This window comes from Bufo gargarizans, chromosome 1, assembly GCF_014858855.1.
Source record: "Bufo gargarizans isolate SCDJY-AF-19 chromosome 1, ASM1485885v1, whole genome shotgun sequence".
Classification (NCBI taxonomy): Eukaryota; Metazoa; Chordata; class Amphibia; order Anura; family Bufonidae; genus Bufo; species Bufo gargarizans.
Genome location: NC_058080.1, coordinates 547,041,144 through 547,067,286, shown reverse-complemented (window position 1 = coordinate 547,067,286; position 26,143 = coordinate 547,041,144). Strand labels below are relative to the sequence as shown.

Here is a 26,143-nt window from a genome sequence, read left to right as displayed (position 1 = left end):
ACTTTAAGTGTACTCAACATGCAGTTTATCTTCATTAAGTATAGTGCAACTACCAAACAATGAACCACCAAATCTTTGTGTACACCACATACACTTGAGTTTTATATATTCAGCTTACACGCATCCTACACGTGACCAACTTTGGTGTATCCAGTGTGAAGTATAGCAGAACAAATATTGAAACATCAACTTTTGTATACATCAACCTTTGTGTACACAGCGTACACTTGACTTGCATGCATTCAGCTCATGTATTCAGTTTACATATAACTTGCACGTAACTCTGGTGTAATTAACTTGTATCCAGCATATACTTGACTTTTATGTACTCAGCTCATGTATCCAGATTGCACATAGCTTGCATTCAACTCTGGTGTAATCAGTTTGTATTCAGCTTACACTCGATTTTGTGCACGCAGGTTGTATCCAGCTTGAATGCAGCACTTACATGCATTGAGTGAATATCTGACTTCTGACACTTTATGTATTCAGCATTGGGTGCACCTATTTATACAGTACTGAACTATTACCTCTTGAACTAATTAATACCTTTTGTACGCCACTGTACTCTACACCTCTGTGTAGTAGACAATTGACAAACTTATATAACCAGTACTGAACCAATATTTCTTGTACGCTCAGTGCACAAAATACCCCTGTGCACTCATTTTATACGCAGTACTTTCTATGTTCTAGATATTCGGTTACCTAGCACAAACATGAAGTGCATTGATATTTACTATACATAACCAAAGGCCTCCATATTGTTTAAGTATATCTTTTAAAAATAAAATTATTTTCTTACCCTTTTACAATCAGTTTATATTGTTGCGTGCAACACCTTATGTGAGTGTGCCATCATACACTTATTTTATTTACTTTTAAACCACATTGCGGCTTTGGGTGTGCCGATGATAGAGCACCTCTATCCATATTACTAAACTGGTGAGCCACTGGACAGTTAACCTTCTCATATTTACTAATATTTAGTTGTGTAACCTTTATTTCTGATAACTGCTGTACATCTGTGTAGCATGGAGTCAACTAACATCTGACACCTGCGAACAGATATTTCCAACCAAAATCCACAGTTCTTCTGCATTCTTAGGTTTGGCATCAAAAACAGCATTCTCAATCAGACTGAGGTCTGGGGATTGGGCTGGCCACTTCATAACATCAATCTTGTTGGTCTGGAACCGGCATGTTACCCGCTTGCTGGGTCAGTGTCCTGCTGAAACACCCATTTTTCAAGGGCAATTTTTCTTCAGCACAAGGCAACATGACCTCTTCCAGTATTTTGATATATTCAAACTGGTCCCTGTTATGCGATAAATGGGCCCAAACCATTATGCTGCACCTCAATGTTTTACAGTCTTCATAGTGTACTGTGGCTTGAATTTAGTATTTATGGATTGTCTCACAAACTGTCTGCAGCCTTTAGACCCAATAAGAAAAATCTTGCTCTCATCTGTCCATAGAATGTTGCGCCACTTTAGGCCAGTCAATGAGTTACTTTGCAAGCTCAAACTTTATGGTACTTTACATTTCTTGCAAATACTTTAGTTTGGCTTCACGTAGACGCCTTTTGATTGTTGCAGTACTCACAAGTAACTGAAGATCTTTGATTTCCCTGGAGCTGATCATTGGATGCTTCTTTGCCATTATTTTTTATTCTATGATCTACACGGATGGTAGTATTTCTTTTCCTACCACGTGTTTTGGGTTTTGTTTGCCATTTTAACCCCTGCCATTTTTCACCTTAACCTCTTGAGGACCAGGCTCATTTTCACCTTAAGGACAAGGCCATTGTGTCACTTTATGTGGTAATAACTTTAAAACACTTTTACTTATTCAGGCCATTCTGAGATTTTTTTTGTCCTCACGTATTGTACTTCATGACAGTGGTAAAATTGAGTAAAAAAAATGAATTTTTATTAAAACAATTTTTTAAAAAAATATAAAATTTACTTTTATAATAGATAGTAATACCTCCATATGTCTACTTCATGTTTGGATCATTTTGTGAATGCCATTTTATTTTTTGGGGACGTTAGAAGGCTTAGAAGTTTAGAAGCAAATCTTGAAATTTTTCAGAAAATTTCTAAAACCCACTTTTTCAGGACCAGTTCAGGTCTGAAGTCCCTTTGTGAGGCTTACATAAAAGAAACCACCCACAAATGACCCCATTTTACAAACTACACCCCTCAAGGTATACAAAACTGATTTTACAAACTTTGTTAACCCTTTAGCTGTTCCACAAGAATTAATGGAAAATAGAGCTAAAATTTCACTTTTGGCAGATGTTCCATTTGAATCCATTGTTTCCAGTTACAAAGCAAGGGTTGGGGGCGGAGCCTAGTTGCCGACTGTGATGGACGCATGAGCCTATAGCTCCTTCACAAGTGCGGCTCAAAACCACCATAACTGCGTACCGACTAACCTCAGACATGGTTAGAACAGTTAAAGAACGTCCAGGGTACTGAGCAAGTAACCCGAAGTGGGTTACAAACTAGCTGGAGATAAAAAAACTGCTGGAAAAAACAGTCCGCGCTTACCGCTGGAGATATGCCCAAGATGGCGCTGGATGCTGTTAGCGCGGGAGACCCGCAGGCGGAATCGGACAGAGACAGAATTGCAGAGAGCGAGGCTGGTGAGTCTGCATCGGCTCCCATAACTAAAACCTTCCTCAAGAAAACACTCCTCCGAGCTATGAGACCTGTGTTAGAGGAGTTAGCAGACATAAAAACAGATCTGCGACAGTTGGGCCGGAGAGTAGAAAGCTTGGAAACAGCGCAGACCTCCATTGTAGCCCATTCAGAGGGAGTCGCAACAATAAAGCTCTGCTTCTTATAGAAGATCAAGAGAACCGTAGTCGGAGGAAAAATGTAAGAATAAAAGGGCTGTCTGAGCAATTCGCTCCAGAATCCTTACAGAAAGTAGCAATGGAGATTTTCAGCAATCTTCTGGGCCAAGAAAGAGTGGCTTCAATAGTTATTGAGCGCATTCATAGGGCGCTGCGCCCTAAACCCCAGCAGGGAGAACTGCCGCGTGATGTTATATGTGGATTACTGTCCTATGTAGACACCGCACAAATACTATCAGCAGCAAGAGAAAAACAACCAATCCAGTATGTGGACTCTGATCTGCAATTCTATCAAGATATTGCGCCGGCTGCCCTGGCCAAACGAACGTTAATGCAGCCTTTACTGGAGATCCTGAGGTTAAAAAATATTTACACATGGCTCTTTCCGTTTGGCCTAGCTGTCTGGATAAAGGGCAGGAGGCTCACGGTTCAAATGCCAGATGATCTGGAAAGACTCTGGAATGAATTAGAAACCTCACCAATTCCTAGCCCTTCCTGGTTGCCGATGGTAGAGGAACAAGCTCTCCCACAGCTCCCAAAGATGGAACAATGGAAAGAGGTGCGTAGGCGACATCCATCGAGATCCAAGAAGACGCCATCTAAGTCGACGCACTCATTCACCGGATGGACTGAGTCTTATCAAGTTTAGCCAGATTGTGTTTCGGCTTCATTAGAAGTCACTTAGGAGTCATGAGCTTAGTCTAAGTTGTATGCACGAGCGCAATAGGCGCAGGGTGCTATTTTTTTGGTTCACTTAAATAGTTTAACAATTAATTCCCCCTACTACACGTTTGTTCTAATCTCTATATTAATTTCTATATTAAGTGTTGTAGTTAAGCATTACAGAGGCTGTATCATTGGTATTACAGGTTACTACCTTATATATCTTTATGTACCAGGTTTCTTTAGCTTTCTCACGTCTGGGCGCTGGTGGGAGGGAGCGATCATTTGTTACAGGTGTGTCTTAACAGGCAAGAACACTTTATTACCTTTCTTTGGGCTTTGGCCTGTATTATCCTCTTGTCAGGATATCATATCTCTTAGCTAGGGTGTGTTCATTGACAGTTTATTAGCTGTAAAGTTCTTATTTGATGTCTTTGTCTTGTCTGTCTAACGTCTTAATCCTTGTCTGTTGTTCCAGTCTTCTCTCCCCCACCCTCTCCTATCCAGCTCCCCTGTATATCCCACTTGCCTTTACCAGTAAATTCTGTTAGTGACTCCTGACTCAACGCAGCTTGTCTAGTCTCATTTCATACTATTCCTAGTCACATTTAGGTCAGCAACGCATAACTCGTTTCAAAGACTAGACCATTTATTGGTCTCTAAGGCTGTACTAATGCAAACCAGTAAAGCGTCCATAGGGAACATCACTATTTCAGACCATGCCCCTTGCCACATCACCGTTTCTATGAAACAATTATCCAGAGGAGACTGGTCGTGGAGACTCAACGAATCTCTCCTGAGTAACATGGGGGTTTGATCGGAAGTGGAAAAGCACCTGAAAGAGTATTTTGAAATAAATGCGGGGAAGGGGGTAGAAGCCCCAGTGGTCTGGGAGGCCCATAAATCCTTCATTAGGGGAATCTTCAAGTCTAACATTCCGCTGGCTCTTCTCGGCATTGATGCCGAGAAGGCGTTTGACAGAATCAATTGGGCATTTATGGAAGCGACCCTCCAAAAACACACTATTCTAACCAATGGAACGAGACAGGGGTGCCCCTTGTCGCCGACCCTGTTCGTCCTTGTTATGGAGACACTACACAGCTATATTCAGGGATTTACTGTAGGAGACAGACAGCTAAAATTCCTAGCCTTCGCAGATGACCTACTTTTTCTGATCTTGAAACCTGCTTCTAGCCTCCCTGAGATTGAGAAACTGCTGCAGGAGTTTGGTTTTATATCCAACTATAAAGTAAATGTATCTAAGTCCGAGATCCTCAACATATCCAATCCCCCAACAGTTACTACCTGACTTGAAATCGCGTTCACAATTTCTGTGGGCCGCTTCTACAATTAAATACCTAGGAATTTGTCTCTCGAGGGATATAACTGAGCTCTACAGTTTAAACTACACTCCACTTTTAAAGGGCTTCTGTCAGCCCACTAAACCCTTTTTTTTTCCCCGTTAATATTAATCCCTACACTGCAAGCTCCCTGTACATATGCTAAATATTCATTTTCGTTCAGTAGATATTGTTAAAAATCAAGTTTTATAATATGTACATTACCTTGCTACCAGCAAGTAGGGCGGCTACTTGCTGGTAGCAGCCGCATCCTCCTCTCATCATGACGCCCCCTCCGCCGTTTGATTGACAGGGCCAGGGAACGGGTTCGTTCTCTGCTGGCCCTGTTCTAATTCAAAATATCGCGCCTGCGCCGTACCTTTCTTTAATCGGTGCAGGCGCACTGAGAGGCGGCCTCTCTCCCGGCCGCTCCATCCTCAATGCGCCTGCGCCGGGTGTGGATGTGACGTCATCGGCGCAGGCGCACTGAGAGGCGGCTGCTCTGTCGGCCGCTCCATCCTCAATGCGCCTGCGCCGATGACGTCACATCTACACCCGGCGCAGGCGCATTGAGGATGGAGCGGCCGGGAGAGAGGCCGCCTCTCAGTGCGCCTGCACCGATTAAAGAAAGGTACGGCGCAGGCGCGATATTTTGAATTCGAACAGGGCCAGCAGAGAACGAACCCGTTCCCTGGCCCTGTCAATCAAACGGCGGAGGGGGCGTCATGATGAGAGGAGGATGCGGCTGCTACCAGCAAGTAGCCGCCCTACTTGCTGGTAGCAAGGTAATTTACATATTATAAAACTTGATTTTTAACAATATCTACTGAACGAAAATGAATATTTAGCATATGTACAGGGAGCTTGCAGTGTAGGGATTAATATTAACGGGGGGGGGGGGAAAAAAGGTTTAGTGGGCTGACAGAAGCCCTTTAACAAAGGTCAATGTACTCCTGAAATCCTATGACTCACTATGGATTTCTTGGCTAGGTAGGAGAAATTTAGTGAAAACATATCATGCCTAAGATCTTATATATCCTACAAATGGTCTCGATACTTCTTTCTCCAGCCTTCTTTGCTTCCGTCCGTAGCCTTCTTATGAGGTTCTTATGGAAGGGCAAGAGATCACGTATGTCTTACTCTATGTTGGTCAGAAGGAGGGAGACTGGAGGTTTGGGCTTCCCAGACGTACTTTTCTACTACAAGGTGGTGCAATTAAACAGATGGCTGCAGTTGATGTTCCCAGTGGGAGAGTTTGACCCCTTTGCCATAGCTAATATTGAAGATGGTGGTGATGACTTAGGGCACATGTGGATCCCAAAACCTAAGCCCAGATCGTCTGCGGACATAAACCCAATGTTGCAGGGTCCAGTGGAAGTCTGGAGACAAACGGGCAATACCTTAGCCCCACAGCCTTCCCCGCTTAAGCCAATGTCCTCGCTGCCAGCTCTGCTCTCTTCCCCAGGCTCAGGCAAAGAAGGTTTGTGGCGCAACCTAAATAGGTGGACGGTTCAAGACGCTTTCTCTGAGGGGTCGATTCCTTCCATAGAGGCGTTTAAGAGCCTTCTCCCTGAAAATATACCTGCAGTGACAATGTCTTTCTATTATACTCACTTTAGATATATTTGCTCTAAATATCTGGCTTTGTACTCAGTAGTGAGGAATCGCACAGATTTTGAGCAAGTTATGGTTTCAAACCTTCCCAGAATGAGGAAGATTTCATTCATGTATCAACAGTTTGTGATAAACTCACATCATGCAAAACCAATCTTTCTTAGTTCCTGGGAAAAAGAACTTGGCCTTACTTTAACAGACTTAGAGATACACTTTATTTTGTTGCATGCCCAAGGTTTCTCTCGTTGTGTTAGGCTTCAAGAAAGTCATTATAAACTCTTGAGCCGCTGGTACAAAACCCCTGAAGCCCTCTTTCTGCATAAGGGCATTGAATCTGATAGGTGCTGGAGGTGTCAGAAGTTTAGGGGCTCGTATTTGCACATCTGGTGGACGTGTGACATTATTGCATCTTTTTGGAAACAGATTAAAGCAGCCATTCAAGATCTCCTCAAATTTCCATTTGTAATCACTCCTGCGATGGTGTCCCTGGCCAAACCAGAGGACTCATACCATCCTTCTAGATCAAATCTTATCACACATTTGCTGGCTGTGGCGAAGTCATTGATTCCGCTACACTGGTTACAAACTCTTCCCCCTTCACTGGAGGGTTGGTGTATGAAGGTCGATCAGGTGTGCAATTTTGAAGAGCTTATCAGCTGGACCGAAAGGAAGCATAAGTCCTTCTTAAAAATTTTGAACAAGTGGAGAGTCTGGAGGGGTATAACATGAAGGGAGTACATATCCACGCAATCCTTCCCTTTCCCCAACTTCCCCTTTGTCTGTCGTCTTTGTGTGTCCTTGTCTAGAATGGTGTTTTTTGTTTTTGTGTAGTCTTTTCAAAGAAACACATGCCAATGTGATGTATTCAAGCTCTTTGGATGCTTAATAGATGATTGTCTTGCTGCAAGATATGGCAAACTCTCACCTGTAATTTTGAAAAGTTTAAGTGGTGTAATGTTTAAGATACCGCTTTATGTATGCTTTTATGTACGCTTTTATGTACGCTTTTATGTCAATTTTGATAAAAAATTTAATAAAAGTAAATTTAAAAAAAGCAAGGGTTAACAGCCAAACAAAACTCAATATTTATTGCCCTGATTCTGTAGTTTACAGAAACACCCCATATATATGGTCGTAAACTGCTGTACGGGCACACGGCAGGGCACAGAAGGAAAGAAATGCCATACGGTTTTTGGAAGGCAGATTTTGCTGGACTGTTTTTTTGACACCATGTCCCATTTGAAGCCCCCCCTGATGCCCCGCTAGAGTAGAAACTCAAAAAAGTGACCCCATTTTAGAAACTACACCCCTCAAGGTATACAAAACTGATTTTACAAACTTTGTTAAACCTTTAGGTGTTCCACAAGAATTAATGGAATATAGAGATAAAATTTCAAATTTTAACTTTTTGGGCAGATTCTCCATTTTAATAATTGTTTTCCAGTTACAAAGCAAGGGTTAACAGCCAAACAAAACTCATTATTTATGGCCCTGATTCTGTAGTTAACAGAAACATCCCATATGTGGTTGTAAACTGCTGTACGGGCATACGGCAGGGCGCAGAAGGAAAGGAATGCCATACGGTTTTCGGAAAGCAGATTTTGCTGGACTGGTTTTTTAACACCATGTCCCATTTGAAGCCCCCCTGATGCACCCCTAGAGTAGAAACTCCAAAAAAGTGACCCCATTTTAGAAACTACACCCCTCAAAGTATACAAAACTGATTTTACAAACTTTGTTAACCCTTTAGGTGTTCCACAAGAATGAATGGAATATAGAGATAACATTTCAAAATTTCACTTTTTGGGCAGATTTTCTATTTTAATAATTTTTTTTCCAGTTACAAAGCAAGGGTTAACAGCCAAACAAAACTCAATATTTATGGCTCTGATTATGTAGTTTACAGAAACACCTCATATGTGGTCGTAAGGTCGTAAACTGCTGTACGGGCACACGGCAGGGCGCAGAAGGAAAGGAATGCCATACGGTTTTGGGAAGGCAGATTTTGCTGGACTGGTTTTTTGACACCATGTCCCATTTGAAGCCCCCCTGATGCATCCCTCAAGTAGAAACTCCAAAAAAGTGACCCCATTTTAGAAACTACTGGATAGGTGTCACGGCTGAGGATGGGGAAAACCCTCAGCCATGCGATGCCAGAAGATGTTAATCGCCACTTGGCCAGGAGCACAGGATCAGGGAGCAGGTCACCTCCTATAATGTCCCTAATCTGACCTTGACTCCTAGCTATATGAGCCGACCCTGATGGTGGGAGGGCTCATACTCCGGAACCTTTAAGTCCCTACTAGCCCTCAGGGTGGCCCTTACTAGGGGCAGGGTAAGACGACCTGTTCCTCCTAGATACGGAGGAACGGGAGTCTCACTGGCCAAGCTGCAAGGAAGGGGAGACATATACAGACATATAGATATGGCAGGTGAACAACACTGGTTCCAAACTAACCTGCCACAGCCTTGCTGACTGGAACCCATGCACCAGGTATTGCTGTCCACACAAACACTAAGGAGACAGAACACACAAAACACACAGGAAACCAGGACATCTATAGCTGTAATAAACATGAAAAGGAAGGCAACATCAACTTAACATCACATATAACATTTATGACCACAAGGGTGGCCCCCACTGGCAGATGGTAAACCACCAGGAGGATGACTCCAGCAAGCATGACTTAAGTACCCCACAGATACTGGCAACAGCTAGGAGCTAAATAGCCCCAAGTAGCCACACCCACACTCAGACACACCCAGTGCACACACACACTAGGAAGTTAACCCTTCCCAGGGAAGGGAAGACAGCAACTTAAAGGGGAATACACACACAATAAACCCCGTGCACACCAGACAAGGAAAGTGCACACATATAAACACACGTTGCCAAGTGCAACCACATGCACAACATAGCAAGCTGCCTCGCAACAGCTCAGGCTGCTATGCTGCCACATAAATAATGTTGCCAGCGGCAACCACAGGTGAGGCAACATACTACAGCCCTCACCTGTGATTGACAACCAGACCTAGACCGCAGGCAACTGCCTGCGGTTACAGGAGTCACGACCATGACCATGGTCGTGATAATAGGGTGGCAGTATTGTTGGTACTATTTTAGGGTACATATGATTTTTGGTTGCTCTATATTACACTTTTTGTGAGGCAAGGTAACAAGAAATAGCTGTTTTGGCACCGTTTTTATGTTTTGTTATTTACAAAATTCATCTAACAGGCTAGATCATGTGGTATTTTTATAGAGCAGGTTGTCATGGACGCGGCGATACCTAATATGTTTAAAACATTTTTATTTATCTAAGTTTTACAAAATGATTTCATTTTTGAAACAAAAGGGGGTTAGGTCATGTGATATTTTAATAGAGCAGGTTATTACGGACACAGTGATACCTAATATGTATACTTTTTTTATTTATATAAATAAATAAAATCATGTTTCAAAACAAAAAAAATGTTTTAGTGTCTCCATATTCGGAGAGCCATAGTTTTTCAGATTATCTTAGGTAGGGTCTCATTTTTTGCGGGATGAGATGACGGTTTGATTGGCACTATTTTGAGGGCATACGCCTTTTTGATCGCTTGGTGTTGCACTTTTAGTAATGTAATGTAAAATTATTTTTAGCAGTTTTTTTATTTTATTTTTTTGACAGTGTTCATCTGAGGGGTTAGGTCAAGTGATACCTAATATGTCTACTCTTCTTTTTTTTCCCTATTTTTTTTACAATTTTTTTTACTTTATTTTGGGAAAAAGACGCTTTTATTTTTGTTACTTTATTTTTCCTTTATTTTTCGTCCCACCCTGGGACTTTTACTTTTGGGGGTCTGATCCACTTTACAATGCATCATAATACTTCTGTATTGCAGCGAGGGGACCTGATGGCCACCCCGCACCCGGCATGATCCCGGACGTGCGCGGTCAGCACTGACCGTGGCAGTGCGAGGATTAATGCGCCAGCATCAGTGTTTTCACCAATGCCGCCGCATACAGCAGGGGTCCGGCTATCAGTGACTGCCAGAACCCTGCTGCTGATCGGGTGGGCACAGCTCCTGCACCCCCCCCCCCCCCCGACTGCCATTTACAGAAACACCACATATGTGGTCGTACACTACTGTACGGCCACACAGTAGGGCGTAGAGAGAAAGGTGCGCCATATGGTTTTTGGAAGGCAGATTTTGCTGGACTGGATTATTTACACCATGTCCCATTTGAAGCCCACCTGATGCACTTCTAGAGTAGAAACTCCCTAAAAGTGACCCCATCTAAGAAAATACACCCCTCAAGGTATTCAAAACTGATTTTACAAACCCTTTAGGTGTTGCACAAGAGTTATTTTCCATTTTAACCCATTTTGTTCACTAACACTGCAAGGGTTATCAGCCAAACAAGACTGTATCTTTATTGCCCTGACTCTGCAGAAACACCCCATATGTGGTCGTACACTACTGTACGGCCACACGGCGGGGCGTAGAGGGAAAGGAGCGCCGTGTGGTTTTTGGAGGGCTGATTTTTATGGACTGGTTTATTTACACCGTGTCCTGTTTCAACCCCCCTGATGCACCCCTGGAGTAGAAACTCCCTAAAAGTTACCCCATTTTGGAAACTACGGGATAAGCTGGCAGTTTTGTTGAGACTATTTTTAGGGTACATATGATTTTTGGCTGCTCTATATTACATTTTTGTGAGGCAAGGTTAGCAAAAATTGAAATTCTGAAATGTAATCTCCATTTACCTTTAACTGTTGAGGAACACCTAAAGGGTTAATAAAGTTTGTAAAATCAGTTTTGAATACCTTGAGGGGTCACTTTTAGGCAGTTTTTACTCTAGGGGGGCATCAGCGGGGCTTCAAAAGGGACATGGTGTCAATAAAAAAGGCCATCAAAATCGGCCTTCCAGAAACCATGTCGGCCCTTTCCTATTGCGCCTCCCTTTTACTGATACAGCAATTTACGACCACAAATGGTGGTGGCGTTTCTGTAAACTGCAGTATCAGGGTAATAAATATTAAGTTTTGTTTGGTTGTTAACCCTTGCTTTGTTACCGGAAAAAAACGGACTGAAATGGAAAAGTGCCAAAAATAGCTGTTTTGGCACCGCTTAAAAAATTTTTTTTTACCGTGTTAATCTGGGGTATTTTTATAGAGGAGATTCTTTCGGACGCTACGATACCTAATAAGCAGGGCTCCAGATGGCGACCAAAATGGTCGCCAATGCGACTTAGAATTTACAAATGGCAAAAAGACTTTTTAATCTTGTCGCCATTTGCGACTAGACCCGCCGCCGCAGCTCTGCCGTTGAACAGCGGCGGGCACAGGAGCTGATAGTTCTCTGCCCCGCCGCCGATGTTCTTCTCAGTCTGAGTCAGTGAGTCACAGCACACAATAGCAGAGCCGCTGGCAGCAGGGAGGGGTGGGACTGGGGAGAAGTGTAATCTGATACTAGAGTGGAAGCTGCTTCTGCCAGCCCCTCCCCTCCCCGCCCACCAACCAATCAGAGCTGAGGAAAGGCAAGCACTAGCAGCTCTGAGTCTGAGTCACACTGTACAGGGAGTCTAAGAAAGAATCGAATGAGTCACAGGTGAAAAGAATCTAAAGATCTGACTTAGTTAGTGGCTCATTCGATTCTTTGAGTTAAAAGAACCGTGAGTCAGACTCTTGAATTCTCAGCAGCGCAGTGGAGAAGGAGTCTCTCCCTCCCCCCTGTGCTGCTTCGACACCCAATAAGAAGAGAGATGGGAGGAGGAGGGGGAGGGGCTGTGGCCACTGCGCCCCCAATGAAAATAACTGACCTATAATACAAATACAGGAGGCGGGTGCCGGAATCAAACACCGGCATCCAACCTCTATGACAGGGAGCTGCGATCAGCGGCAGTTGAGTTAACCCTTCAGGTGCAGTACCTGAGGTGTTAACTGCCGCTGATCGCAGCTCCCTGTCATAGAGGTCGGGTGCCGGCTATTTGATTCCGGCACCCGCCTCCTGCATTTGTATAAGAAACATTGGTGGCACAGTGCGCCCCCCCCCCCCCCCCCAACACCCCAGTATAAGAAACATTGGTGGCTCAGTGGGAAGTGCCATTGACGGTTTAAAAATAATTTAAAAAATTAACTCACCTCCTCCAGTTCATCACGTAGCTGCCGGTCTCCTGTTCTTTCTTCAGGACCTGTGGTGACGTCACTGAGCTCATCACATGGTCCATTACCATGGTGATGGATCATGTGATGTATCATGTGATGAGCACAGTGATGTCACCACAGGTCCTTTGACAGGTCCTGAAGAAAGAACAGGAGACGATCAATTGGAGGAGGTGAGTTAATTATTTTTAACCCTCATTGGCACTGCCCACTGCGCAACCAATGTTTATTATATTGAGGGTGGGCACACTGCGCCACCAATGTTTATTATATTGGGGGGCGCACTGCGCCACCAATGTTTATTATGTTGGGGGGCGCACTGCACCACCAATGTTTATTATACTGGGGTTTTGGGGTGTGCACCGCGCCACCAATGTTTATTATACTGGGTTGTTGGGGGGGCGCACTGCGCCACCAATGTTTATCATACTGGGGTGTTGTTGGGGCACACTGCGCCACCAATGTTTATTATATTGACCTTCTACTATGCATTCTGTAGTAAAGAATGCTATTATTTTCCCTTATAACCATGTTATAAGGGAAAATAATACAGTGAATAGACTTTCATCCTAGCAACCATGCGTGAAAATCGCACCGTATCCGCACTTGCTTGCAATTTTCACGCAGCCCCATTAACTTCTATGGGGCCTGCGTTGCGTGAAAAACGCACACCACATTGAGCATGCTGCGATTTTCATGCAACGCACAAGTGATGTGTGAAAATCACCACTCATGTGCACAGCCCCATAGAAGTGAATGGGTCCGGATTTAGTGCGGGTGCATTCCGGTATTTTGAATGCCAGATCTGGCACTAATACATTCCTATGGGGGAAAATGCCAGATCCGGCATTCAGGCAAATCTTCAGTTTTTTTCGCCGGAGATAAAACCGTAGCATGCTGCGGTTTTATCTTTTGCCTGATCAGTCAAAATGACTGAAATGAAGATATCCTGATGCATCCTGAACTGATTGCTCTCCATTCAGAATGGATGGGGATATGCCTGATCAGTTCTTTTCTGGTATAGAGCCCCTAGGACAGAACTCTATGCAGGAAAAAAATAACGCTAGTGTGAAAGTACCCTAAAATATTAGGTTTAAATCCCCCCTTTCCCAATTTGACATATAAAATATATAAACAATAAATAAACATATTACACAGCGCTGTCCAAACTATTAAATTATTATGCGGTGAGCATTCGCCATTTTTTTGTCACCTTGTCACCCCCCAAAAAAATAGGATAGGACTGTTCTATTATGGGCCAAATGTTTCATAAAATGCGAAATGCACGCAGCTTTTTTTTTTTTTTGCGTGGTATTGAGTATCGCAATACTTTTTTATGGTGACGAAAGCGAATCAAAATTTTGGTATCAATACAACCCTACGCCGATCTGATCGGCATAGCATTGTCAAGATACCAAAATTTTGATTCGGTTTCAATTTGGCGACTAAAAATTTCATTTGGCTCCTACATTTTTCAGTTCAGGAGCCAATGGCTACTAGGTATTTTTTTTTGTCTGGAGCACTGATAAGTCTACTTAGTTTTATTGGTACTATTTTGGGGGCTATATGACTTTTTGATCGCTTGCTAAACTTTTTGTTATGTAAGGTGACAAAAAAAATCTTTTTTGCACCTTTTTTGTTGTTTTTGGACTGGGGGGTTAGGTTATGGGATTTTATAGAGGAGATTATTACCGACGCGGAGATACCTAATTTGTATACTTTTTTTTTAATTATTTTAGTTTTTTTGGGTGTCTCAAGTCTGAGAACCAGTTTTTTTATCCGACAGTCAGTGGCTAAATTGGGATATAAATTTTGTACTCCATGGAAGTGTGGTACTCCCTGAAGCAACAATAATGCAGGGGCCCGGATGATTGGGGCACGTGTCACATTGAGTAGTGGTGTCCTTCCGTATCCCCCTCCTGTGACACATTCTACACCTTTTTTGGGTTCGTCCCTTCTTTCCAGTATGGGGACCACACTTGGAAAGTGTTGGCCAGGGACGATCTGGGCGCCTCCAGTTCCCGAGGTACTCCGGCCTGCTCTTTCCCGGTCCGAAAAGATCAGGGCCTTGAGGACTGCCTCATAGAACTGAAGGAATGTCCCTGTGTTGCCAGCGCTCCGGGACAGCACAAAAGAGTTGTACATGGCAACCTGTACCAAGTAGACCGCAACATTTTTGTACCATACCCGGGTTTTGCGCATGGCATTATAAGGCTTGAGGACTTGATCAGAGAGATCAATTCCTCCCATATACCAATTGTAGTCGACGATACAATCGGGCTTGAGGACCGTTGCCACGGTACCTCTCACAGGGACAGGGGTGATGCCGTTATCATGAATTGTGGACAGTACAAGGACATCCCTCTTGTCCTTATATCTGACCAACAACAGGTTTCCAGTGGTAAGGGCACGGGTCTCACCCCTGGGGATAGGTACCTGGAGGGGGTGGGCAGGGAGGCCGCGTTGATTTTTCTGCATGGTCCCACAAGCGGACGTGGATCTGGCAGCGAGGGACTGGAACAAGGGGATACTAGTATAAAAGTTATCCACGTAAAGGTGGTAACCCTTATCTAGCAGTGGGTGCAAAAGGTCCCACACATGTTTCCCGCTAACACCCAGAGTGGGGGGACATTCTGGGGGTTGAATACGGGAATCTCGCCCCTCGTACACACGAAACTTGTAAGTGTACCCTGAGGTACTCTCACAAAGTTTGTACAGCTTCACGCCATATTTCGCCCGCTTTGAGGGAACATACTGGCGAAAAATGAGTCTCCCCTTGAACGCAATGAGAGACTCATCAACCGCGACCTCCCTTCCAGGTACATAGGCCTGTACAAATTTGGCCCCAAAGTGATCATCTTATACAGACGGTCATAGGCAGGATCACCTCGGGGGGGACATGCTGCATTATCTGAATAATGCAGGCATTTCCGGATGGCCTCAAACCGGGAGTCACGGCCATGCTGTAAAGTGTGGTCTGGTAGAGGACATCCCCAATCCAGTAATGCCTGACAGCACGAAGCCCATATGCAGCACGAGGCCCCAAAATGTCGTCATCTTGGCTGCACTGACCACCACCGGGCCTAGCCAAAAAGTTGGGCGTACAGGTTCGTCTGCTCCACCATTAGATTTACCAGTTGGTCACTGAAAAAATGACTAAAAAAGTCATATTCAGTGAAGCCCACTGTGGAAATCTGGATTCCTGATTGGCCTACAAAATCAGGAATCACGGGCTCAAATCGCTCTGGGGTACACCAGACAAGTTCACCGGCAGGGGGCTCCGGTGGATTTAACTGGTGGGCCGGAAAACTAGTACGAGCCCCAGAGCTGCTCGTACTAGGGTGGGCCACAGGGTCCCTAACATGGCGGTTCCCTTGCTCCGCAGCCTTGGGGGCTCATCATCATCGCTAGATGATGAGGAGGACGCGGATGACAACAGGAAAGTGGGGTCATCCTCGTCCTCACTGGGACTCTCGGAGTCGGAGGCAAGCTGGGCATATGCCTCCTCGTCCGAGAACGTCCGGCGGGCCAAATAAATGTCTGCGTGTGTATGTGCGCGCGTGTAAATCTTTATTTGGTGTGCGTGTGGGGCACGGGTGTTCACGTACTCACCCTAAGGCCTCATGCACACGGCCGTGTTCCGAAGGCCGTGGGACACGGCCGTGTGCATGAGGCCTAAGCGTAACAGACAAAAAAAAAAAAAACTAACAAAAAAAGGGAAAAAATGTGAAAATAAAGTAAAAAAAAAAAAATTCAAAACCGCTGGTCAACCGTCCGAAGTGCCGGCCACAGTCAGTGTACACACAAAAAAAAAATGCTTGGGCCCCAAAAAGTTGGGGGGTGGCAGGGGGGCAAGCAGCAGCTGTGTGATGCGGTGATGCAAGAAAACTTTTTTTCACCACTAACTTTCCCTTTATTTTCCCTGCCTAGCCCAACCTTTCCCTATACTTTTCCTAATTACTTGCTGATAAAGATGGGGGTGCTGGGGCACAGATCGGTTCCTGGGGGCAAGGATGGGTGCTGGGGCACAGATGGGGTTGCAATCCACACGTGCAGACAGCGCTTCTCCCGCTGCGATCATTTGAATCTCCCGCCGGCCCGCCCTCCTACCAATCAGAGGCGATCCTGAGAGGTGATGTCACCTCTCAGGTGACATCAGCTCCCCTATCCCCCAGTGCCATCAGCTCCCCCCAGTGCCATCAGCTCTCTCCTACCCCAGTGCCATCAGCTCTCTCCTACCCCAGTGCCATCAGCTCTCCCCCAGCCCAGTGCAATCAGCTCTCCCCCACCCCAGTGCCATCAGCTCTCCCCCACCCCGTGCCATCAGCTCTCCCCCACCCCAGTGCCATCAGCTCTCCCCCACCCCAGTGCCATCAGCTCTCCCCCACCCCAGTGCCATCAGCTCTCCCCCACCCCAGTGCCATCAGCTCTCCCCCACCCCAGTGCCTTCAGCTCTCTCCACCCAGTGCCATCAGCTCCACTCCCCCTAGTGCCTTCAGGTCTCCCCCGCCCCAGTGCAATCAGCTCCAATCCCCCTAGTGCCTACAGCTCTTCCCCAGCCCAGAGCCTTCAGCTCTCCCCACCCAGTGCCATCAGCTTCACTCCCCCTTGTGCCATCGTCTCTCCCCCCTTGTGCCATCGTCTCTCTCTCCCCCCTTATGTTATAGTCTCTGCTTCCGTTGTGCCATCTCTCCCCTATGGCCGGGCCACACATCAGTTAAACCATGGATGCACGGTCCGTGAAAGCCCAGCCTGCCCTCCTCCTGACACCCGGAGTACACAGCGTCATTGGTTGCTATGACGCTGTGCACTCCGGGCGCCCGGCCTTCGCGCCCCCACCCCCTCGGTGTCACCAACTTACGTTTCCAGCAGGGGTGCCGCCAACACTCCATCGTTCCGTGCTGCTCTGGGCCTGATGTCACAAAGCGTGTCAGGTCATGGCGTGCGTAAGTCAGGAGGTCAGTGCAGCGTGGGACCATGGATGTGCTGTGGAGTGTCCGAGGCCCCCTGCTGGAAAGTTGAGTATTCTGAGTGCATTGCAGGACAGCGGGAGACCACGGAGCGGGAGTAATAGCAAGTGCTTCACTCTCGCTCTATGGTCACGTGACACAAACTAATCCTCGATGCAAAAAATTAGCATCAAGGATTTTTGGGGTCGAATTACTTGATTTAATCATTGCAGCCCTAATTGTTAGGTTTCACTTTTTTTGTAGATTTTTCATTTTAATCAATTCTTCATGTAACACAGAAAGAGTTAACAGCCAAACATACCTCATTATTTAATAACCTAATTCTGCAGTTTATAGAAACGCCCCATATGTGGTCATAAACTGTTGTATGGGCAGATGGCAGGACTCAGAAGAGAAGGAGCGCCATATAGTTTTTGGAGGGCAGATCTAGCTGAAATGGTCTTCAAGCACCATGTCACGTTTGAAGAGACAATGAGGTACCCCTACAGTGGAAACCCTCAAAATGTGCCCCCTTTTTGGAAACTACACAGGTGTGTCATAGAATTTAGAAAACGTGGCTGAAATTAAAAATTACATTTTTTCCAACAAAATGTTTCTTTAGCTCCAGATTTTATTTTCACAACGGGTAACAGGAAAAAAGCACCTGACAATTTTTTTGTGAATATGGCAACACCCCATATGTGGTAATTAACTGCTGTATGGGAACAGGCACAGCTCAGAAGAGAAAGAGCACCATATGGCTTTTGAAGCACAGATTTAATTGGAATAATTTTCAGAAACCATGCTGCATTTGTAGAGACTCTGAGGTACCCCTAAAGTGGAAACCCCCAAAACCTCATTTTGGAAAATGCAAACCTAATGGAATTTTCTGAAGGGGTATAATGAGCACCTGGGCCAAACAGGCATTTGATTAAAAATTCTTTGTTGTGAAAAAAAATATATATCTTTTTTTACAAGAAAGGCCCAAAAATGTAACAGGAGAAAATCAAACCACAATTTGTGATCATAAAGTGCTGTATGGGCACACCACAGGGTCAGGAGTGCATGTCTGCCCTGGACTGCATATTTATGGATTTTATTTTTTAGTCTTTATATCCCCTGTGCAGGTCTTGTGATAAATTAGGCGCATCCTCCGGCAGCCTGTGTGCATCTAAACAGAAATCTACAGCCACTCTGATTCTGCTTTTCTTTATATTATTGGGACTTTTTGGGGTAACTTGCCTTGAACTTCACTTTTTGTATTTTTACATCACTTGCTCCAATTTTGGGGGGGAAAAAGGGGAGAAAGTGGATGTGGCTAGCTATGTAAATTAGTTTCAAAACTGATTTTATCACTGACACTTTTTTATTTTTTTAAGTCACAAAAGAAGACACAAACTCACTCCGATAGGGGGTGGTGTAGAAAAATGTAAGTAGCATTCCAGAGTATCCAGTCACTTTATGTGGTAATAACTTTGTAATGACTTATTGTTATGGCTGTAGGTAGGGACAAACAAGCCTGTTTTTGCTACCTACTTGCAGTACAAGCCCTAGATAGCTAGACCGCCAATGGGCCACAGTCCCTACGCTATTTAAGTGCAGAGATGGACAAACAACAAAGACAGACGAACACAATGCCAGAGCCGTACGTAAATGGGTCAGAAATAGACAAGCTATGCAGTACAAAACGAGAGCAAGAAAGTGGTCAGAAAACAAGCTGAGATCGGAACCTGATGGACAACGCCGTACCAAACGAGAGACAGAGAGTGGTCAGAAGACAAGCCGTGGTCAGAGGAGCGAGAAATCCAATAAACACAGAAACAAGGAACCAGGAACACAGCTAGTGAGTCAGAAAATATCAATTTTCATCGCAGCTTCGCGTGTTGACAGCGGGGGAATGGGAGCAGAAGGAAAATAAAAAATAATGATCTGGACTCCTTATCTGCAGCACTACTCCTGAATTACTGTAAACAATATTCCCTTTAGGACAGACTCATAAAATACTAATTAACATTCACAATTCACAAGTTAGAAGGCTTAAAATTTTAGAAGTAATTTTTCAAATTTTCAAGAAAATTTCCAAAACATACTTTAAGGACCAAATCAATTAAGGCTTACATAATAGAAACCACCCATAATTTTAGAATCTACTAGTGATGAGCGAGCACCAATGTATTCGGGTTTTCGGCCCAAAAACATTGCTATATTCGTATGATCGGCCGAGCACGCGAGTAAAATGGAAATCAATGGGAAACAACCAGGAACCCCCTGCTCGGAAGAGAAGAGGATGTCTGGTTCATAAAAAAAGGATCGAAATTGATGGAAAGCCCATCAAAAGGGTTTGGAAACAGCATTAAGAGGATAGCTGGATGCATCTTAGACTCCTATTATGTACAACATACAATAGACAACCACACAAAGGCTATATGCCAAAAGCCAGGTATGTATAAGCCATCCTATCCATGAGACAGTTAACAGCCAGCATACTTTACAATGGCAGCCTTGTGCACTATAAGATATTCCAAACCAGCTCTCATCTGACTGAGAACCAGTAAACCTCAAAGTTATTTTGCATCTGTTGGATGGCTTGGGTGGACCTGCACACCTAGATCAATATCATTAGGGCGACAAAAAGTTTTCTGATTGTCCAAACATAAAATTTAATAACCTTTCTATACAGTTTTGTCATCTAAAAACGAATTTGCATAAACATGGGCATATGGGAAAGACATGCAAATGAGCAGAATCTGCCTTGTTTTTCAGCTGGTTTTGAGTTATGAACAGCACCCTCTATTGGTTTCACAGTCTTATGACAAGACAAATATTCTTGTCAGAAGACTATGAAACCAATAGAGGGCGCTGTTCATAACTCAATAGCGCCATCTATTGGTTTAATAGTCTTCTGACAAGAATATTAGACTGAGTCTTATGACAAGCTTATTAGTGTAGCATTTAGCATGGAAAATTCACGATAAAAATTCACTATTTAGAATATTCGCGATCTACACTAGCATGATATCTGACACTGGAATAGCTGGATAATAACTCAGTGATAAAATCTGACACTGGGAAAGCTGGGTAATAACTTGCGATCTACACTGAGTTATTACCTAGCTTTTCCAGTGTTAGATATTATCACTGACTTACTACATAATTATTACATAATATTTGCTATATTGCTATATATAGTAGTTTTTTTAGAATATTACGAATAGTCGAAAAAACGAATATATAGCAATATAGCGAATATTATGTAATAATTATGTAGTAAGTCAGTGATATTATCTGACACTGGAAAAGCTGGGTAATAGCATGCTCGCTCATCACTAGAATCTACACCACTCAAATTATTCTAAACTGATTACACAAACTTTGTTAACCCATTATGTGTTTCACAAGAATTAAGAGAAATTGGAGGTGAAATTTCAAAGATGTCACTTTTTAGCAGATTTTCCATTTTAATTAAAACATTTTTTTTTTTACTTTTTGTTTTCCCCACTATGAGACTTCAACTTTTGAGGGTCTGATCCTTTCTACAATGCATTACAATACATAGGGTATTGTAATCACGATTCATATCACTGTAGAGTGAACTTTTTACGTTTTGCATAAATCTCACCCAAAAGCCAAATATGCCTTTTTGTGAGTAGTGTAATATATTCTACGGGTAAATTTAACTTGTACTAACTTGTCTCTATCACTGATCGGGAGGGGGGGACTGAAGCACCCAACTGACTATTACACTCATCCTCATCTAGAGAAGGATTTTCCCCCCCACCATTTTGTAAATATTTAATCTTGCATTGGTGCAAAACTCCAGGTCAGAAAATGGTTTCCCTAGGCATTTCGCGCCATGCCTTTCAGAAGTGGAGAGGTGAGAAAAAGAATTAAACCTCTGAATTGCGCTCGGAAGGCATGTTTTCACTGGTAATAACTAGAGTGCAGTACTTGAACAGTTAAAGGTAGATTGCAAGTGCTGAAATGAACATAAAGAACCCATATCCATAATGTGCTCCAGAGTAGTAATCACATGTCTCTTCCAAATCTGGGTATTAGGAAGTCGTACAAAATCGGGAAGTCGGCGGTTGGGCCATAGTGGAGAGACCATTTTGTCACCTCTTCGAGAACCAGTTTAAAAGAAAGAGTCCACACTGGAGGGTAACCATTATGGGTTCAGGGAGAGAGAGAGATACAGTCTATAGCAGCACTCCTCAATAGAAGTGTCTGAAGAGATCTAGTCGGGCCAAGTACTCTAAGTTCTAGACCCCACTGCAGGGTAACAGTCAGCCACCAATGGACATACACTAACTGGCTGGCTAAATAATAGTAATAGAAATGAGGTAGTGCCACCCCAATCCACTGGCAGACATAAGGTATCTAGTTTTATTCTAGGAGCAGAGCATGTCCACATAATTTCCAAGAAGTGTCTGTGATTTTTTTATTGACCCTTTTTTTTATTTATAATTTCCCTTAAAAGCACATATAGAGCACAGCAACAAACATAATAACTCCTAGAATAAAGTTAGCCTTCCCCCCCCCCCATTTCCCCCACCCCCAAACCTTTCCCAAATGGCACCAATAAAAACTGATAACACCTTCCAAAAAAAAAAAACACAAGCTCTCATACAATTACACTGACAGAGCAATGAAAAGGTTATGGCTCTATGAATGTAATAAAAATTATAAACGCTAATCAATAAATTATATGTATCCCATAATGGTGCTGTGAGAAAATACAACTCATCCTTTAAAAGTCAAGCTCTCATACAGCTACATCTGCTGAAAAAAATGAAAGAGTCACATATGGCTGCGGCTATCGATTATTTTAGTAATCAAGTATTCTATCGATTAATCCAACGATTGAGTACTCTGATAAGAAAAGACTAATTAAAAGAAAGTTTTCCTTTATAACAACTTATCAGCCAAGCCGTGTCAGCAGTTCTCAGCGCCATCAGCCCACTCCATGCCATCAGCTCTCCCCCAGTGCCATCAGCCCCCTCCATGCTATCAATCCCCTTCATGCCATCAGCTCCCCCCAGTGCCATCATGTTCCCCCATGCCATCAGTTACGCCTAGTGCCATCAGTCCTCTGTGCCAACAGCTCCACCCAGTGTCATCAGTCCTCTGTGCCATCAGCCCCCCTTGCCATCAGCTCCCCCCAGTGCCATCAGTCCTCTGTGCCATCAGCTCCCCCCCATGCCATCAGTCCTTTGTGCCATCAGCTACCCCCAGTGCCATCACCACCCATGCCATCAGTCCTCTGTGCCATCAGCTCCCCATGTGCCATCATTACTCTGTGCCATCACCCCCCATGCCATCAGTACTTTGTGCCATCAGCCCCACATGCCATCAGTACTCTATGGCATTGCCCCCCATGCCATCTGTGCCATCACCCCATGCCATCAGTACTCTGTGCTATCCCCCCATGTCATCAGAACTCTGTGCCATCAGCCTCCCCCATGCCATCAGTCCTCTGTGCCATCACCCCCTATGCTATCAGTCCTCTGTGCCATTTGTTCTCTGTGCCCTCACCCCCCATGCCATCAGTACTCTGTGCCATCAGCCCCCATGCCATCAGTCCTCCGTGCCACCATCTCCACTCCTAGCAATCGATCCCCAGCGCAGTGAAATACATAACGCTCCTGTAGGGGCGCCACAGACACTCTTCAGCTCTTTATCCTCTTCCTCGCGCGCTGCACTGCCATCTGACGTAACACAGCATCAGGCCAAATTGCCCGCTTACGTGCACTATGTTCTGACAATGTGTCAGAATCCAGTGCAGTGAGGCGCGGACCAGCGGATGACCATGGAGCATGATTAAGAGCAAGCACTTCACTCACACTCCGTGGTCACATGACACATTTTTTGTGTCAAGTTACTCGATTTACTCGAGTAATCGTTGCAGCCCTAGAATCACTGTTCTTGAAATGCGACAAGGAAAGACATTTTTCAAAATGATTGGCCCTTGAAGTCTTAAACAGGCCAGACCGGAGGGGTTAATCCATGTAGAATACCTACGCTATTATTCCATGTTGTGACTTGTGTGAAATTAGATTTATTGTTTCACAAGCATGTTCAGTCCAGGAATGACGTATGATGCTGTGAATTCCTGCCTGACTGGGGTCTACCGTACCGTACTGTACTTACTGCAATATGCCAAAATGAATATGATGCTGTGTGTTCATCGGAGGAGCAGAGTTCTGTCCAGGAAATGCGGCCATCTTATGGAGCGAGATTCCCGTAGGGAACACTCCAACATGGAGAGCAGCAGGAGGATCAGGTGTATCTAGGAGGGGTAGTAGGCACTGCACATTTCACTTGCCATGTGTGACCAGAATAAATGGGATATTACTTCCTTGTAACCTATGTCCCGTCTGTCTGCCACAGCTGTCATGGAGGACTGTCCCCAGTGTCGGACAGTTCCAGAGTTCCCCAGCTCTGAGACCATGATGTACCCTTATAGGTCCACGAGAAAACGAAACATTTCTGCAAGGGTCTATTTCTTTGAATGAAACCCCGATAGACCTCAATAATGACAAGGGGGGGGTTGGACCTCGAGAATAATTCCAGGGTGACTTCTGTATATCTCCTGCAAGGAGCACAGGGGGGGGACATGTTGGACTGAGGAGACCCCCGCATCCCAGTACATAGTGCATGGCTTTCTAACATATTTCCTTAGCCACCATCTTACAGAACAGATCATTACGCCACTGTCACACGAGTGATATGGATTGTGTCAGGATCTGATTTTGTAGGAAAGTTTCATCAGTTTTTTTCTGAGACTGCGTTCAGTGTGTGCGTTTTTTCTATCCGGATTGTATGCGTTTTTCACGCACTTGAAGAAAAAAAGAAGAATAAGAATCTACATCTCCTAGCAATCATCAGTGAAAAACGCCTTCCGTGTTTCACAATAGCCCCATTCACTTCTATGGAGCCAGGGCTGTGAGGAAAAAAAACACACAATATAGAACATTCTGTGATTTTTCTGAAACGCAAAGATGATGTGTGAAAAACAACGCTTATGTGCACAGACCCGTCTATATGAATGGATCAGGATTCAGTCTGATACACATCACGTCCGGATGGAAAACTCGCAGGTGTGAAAGATCCCTTAGTCCTCTTTCACACGAGCGATACGGATTGTGTCAGGACCTGTTCAGGGAAAAACGGATGGTTTTACACACAAGTTCAATCAGTTTTATCTGTGATTGAATTCAATGTGTGCGTTTTTTCCATGCAGATACAATCATTTGTTATGTGTTTCTCACGCGCATGAAGAAAAAATGAAGAATAAAAATCTACATCTCCTAGCAACCATCAGTAAAAATCGCATTGCGCCTGGATGCCTTCCGTTTTTCATACAAGCCCCATTCACTTCTATGGGGCCAGAGCTGAGGGGGAAAACGCACAATATCGAAGATGCTGCACACAGACTCTCACAGACCCATCGTAATGAATGAGTCAGGATTCAGTCCGGGTGCTATGTGTTCACTTCACGCATCGCACCCGGACGGAAAACTCACTGGTGTGAAAGAGGCCTTAGGGCTCATGCACACAAACGTTTTTTGCGTTCCGTATACGGACCGTATTTTGATTCTGTATACGGGCCGTATACGGAAACATTTATTTCAATGGGTACGCAAAAGATGCGGACATGCTGTCCGCATTCGTTGCTCCGTTCCGTGACCCTGCAAAAATTATGAGACATTTCCTATTCTTGTCCGTTTTGCGTAAAAAAAATAGGCATCTCTATAATGGGCCTCCTGTTCCGTTCTGCAAATTGCGGAAGGCACACTGGCAGCGTCCGTTTTTTGCGGGTCCGCAAAAAACAGCACGGTCGTGTGCATGAGCCCTTAGGGATAGAATGACCAGCCCAAGTCATGACATGGAGGGCGGCAGATACAAGTCACTACTACATGCAGATACAAGAAACAGATGAAGCATGCTTATCCCAGGGCCACCTGATGTGCCAGTCCTGCCCTCACAAGCTCTGCCATAGATGCTGGAAACTGTACAGAAGTGCCAGCAGAGAGTAACCACAGGGTGCCTGGATGCCCCCCTTCCTCTTGTAGAATAAAATGAAACACACACTGGAATCCATTCTACATCTAAGTGCCAGCTCTGCTGACAAGGGTGGGGGAGGGGTGGCACAAGGAGACAGGGGGCTACCTTGCCGTGCGGGTACCGGGCGCTCCTCTCGTCCTGTGCTCGGCTCTGGGCGCTGTGAACTTTATACAGTGAACGAGCTCCACATCACATCAGCCAGGGTTCTGAGAGGGGACGCCCCCACAGTCCTGCCCCTCCCCCCACTCGCCGGCAGATGTGCCCTCTTCTCAGTTCCACATTCCCTCTCATAGGTTACCTCAGGGAGAGCGGTAATGCAGCCTGACAGCCTGCAGTGTGTGAATGCCGGCTCTACCTCAGAAAGTCAGCGTCTTCCAGAACAGAGGAGAGGATTTATTTCTAATAAATAAGACAAGAATAAAGGCAAAATCCTCGGCAAATACAAATTGCTGAGTTTTCTGCTTTCTTATCTCCACACCACTGCTTGCCCTTGGCCATTAC

General features: G+C 44.6%; 1 protein-coding gene across 1 annotated transcript in view; it reads right to left on the bottom strand.

Moving 5' to 3' along the window:
* The window catches only part of LOC122924470 (catechol O-methyltransferase-like), a 150,308-nt gene extending 124,495 nt beyond the window's left edge, over positions 1–25,813 (bottom strand). The window contains exon 1 of the mRNA XM_044275577.1: positions 25,748–25,813. The gene's annotated coding sequence lies outside the window, so the exon portion shown is untranslated. The remainder of the gene's footprint in view (positions 1–25,747) is intronic.
* Positions 25,814–26,143: the final 330 nt, after the last annotated feature.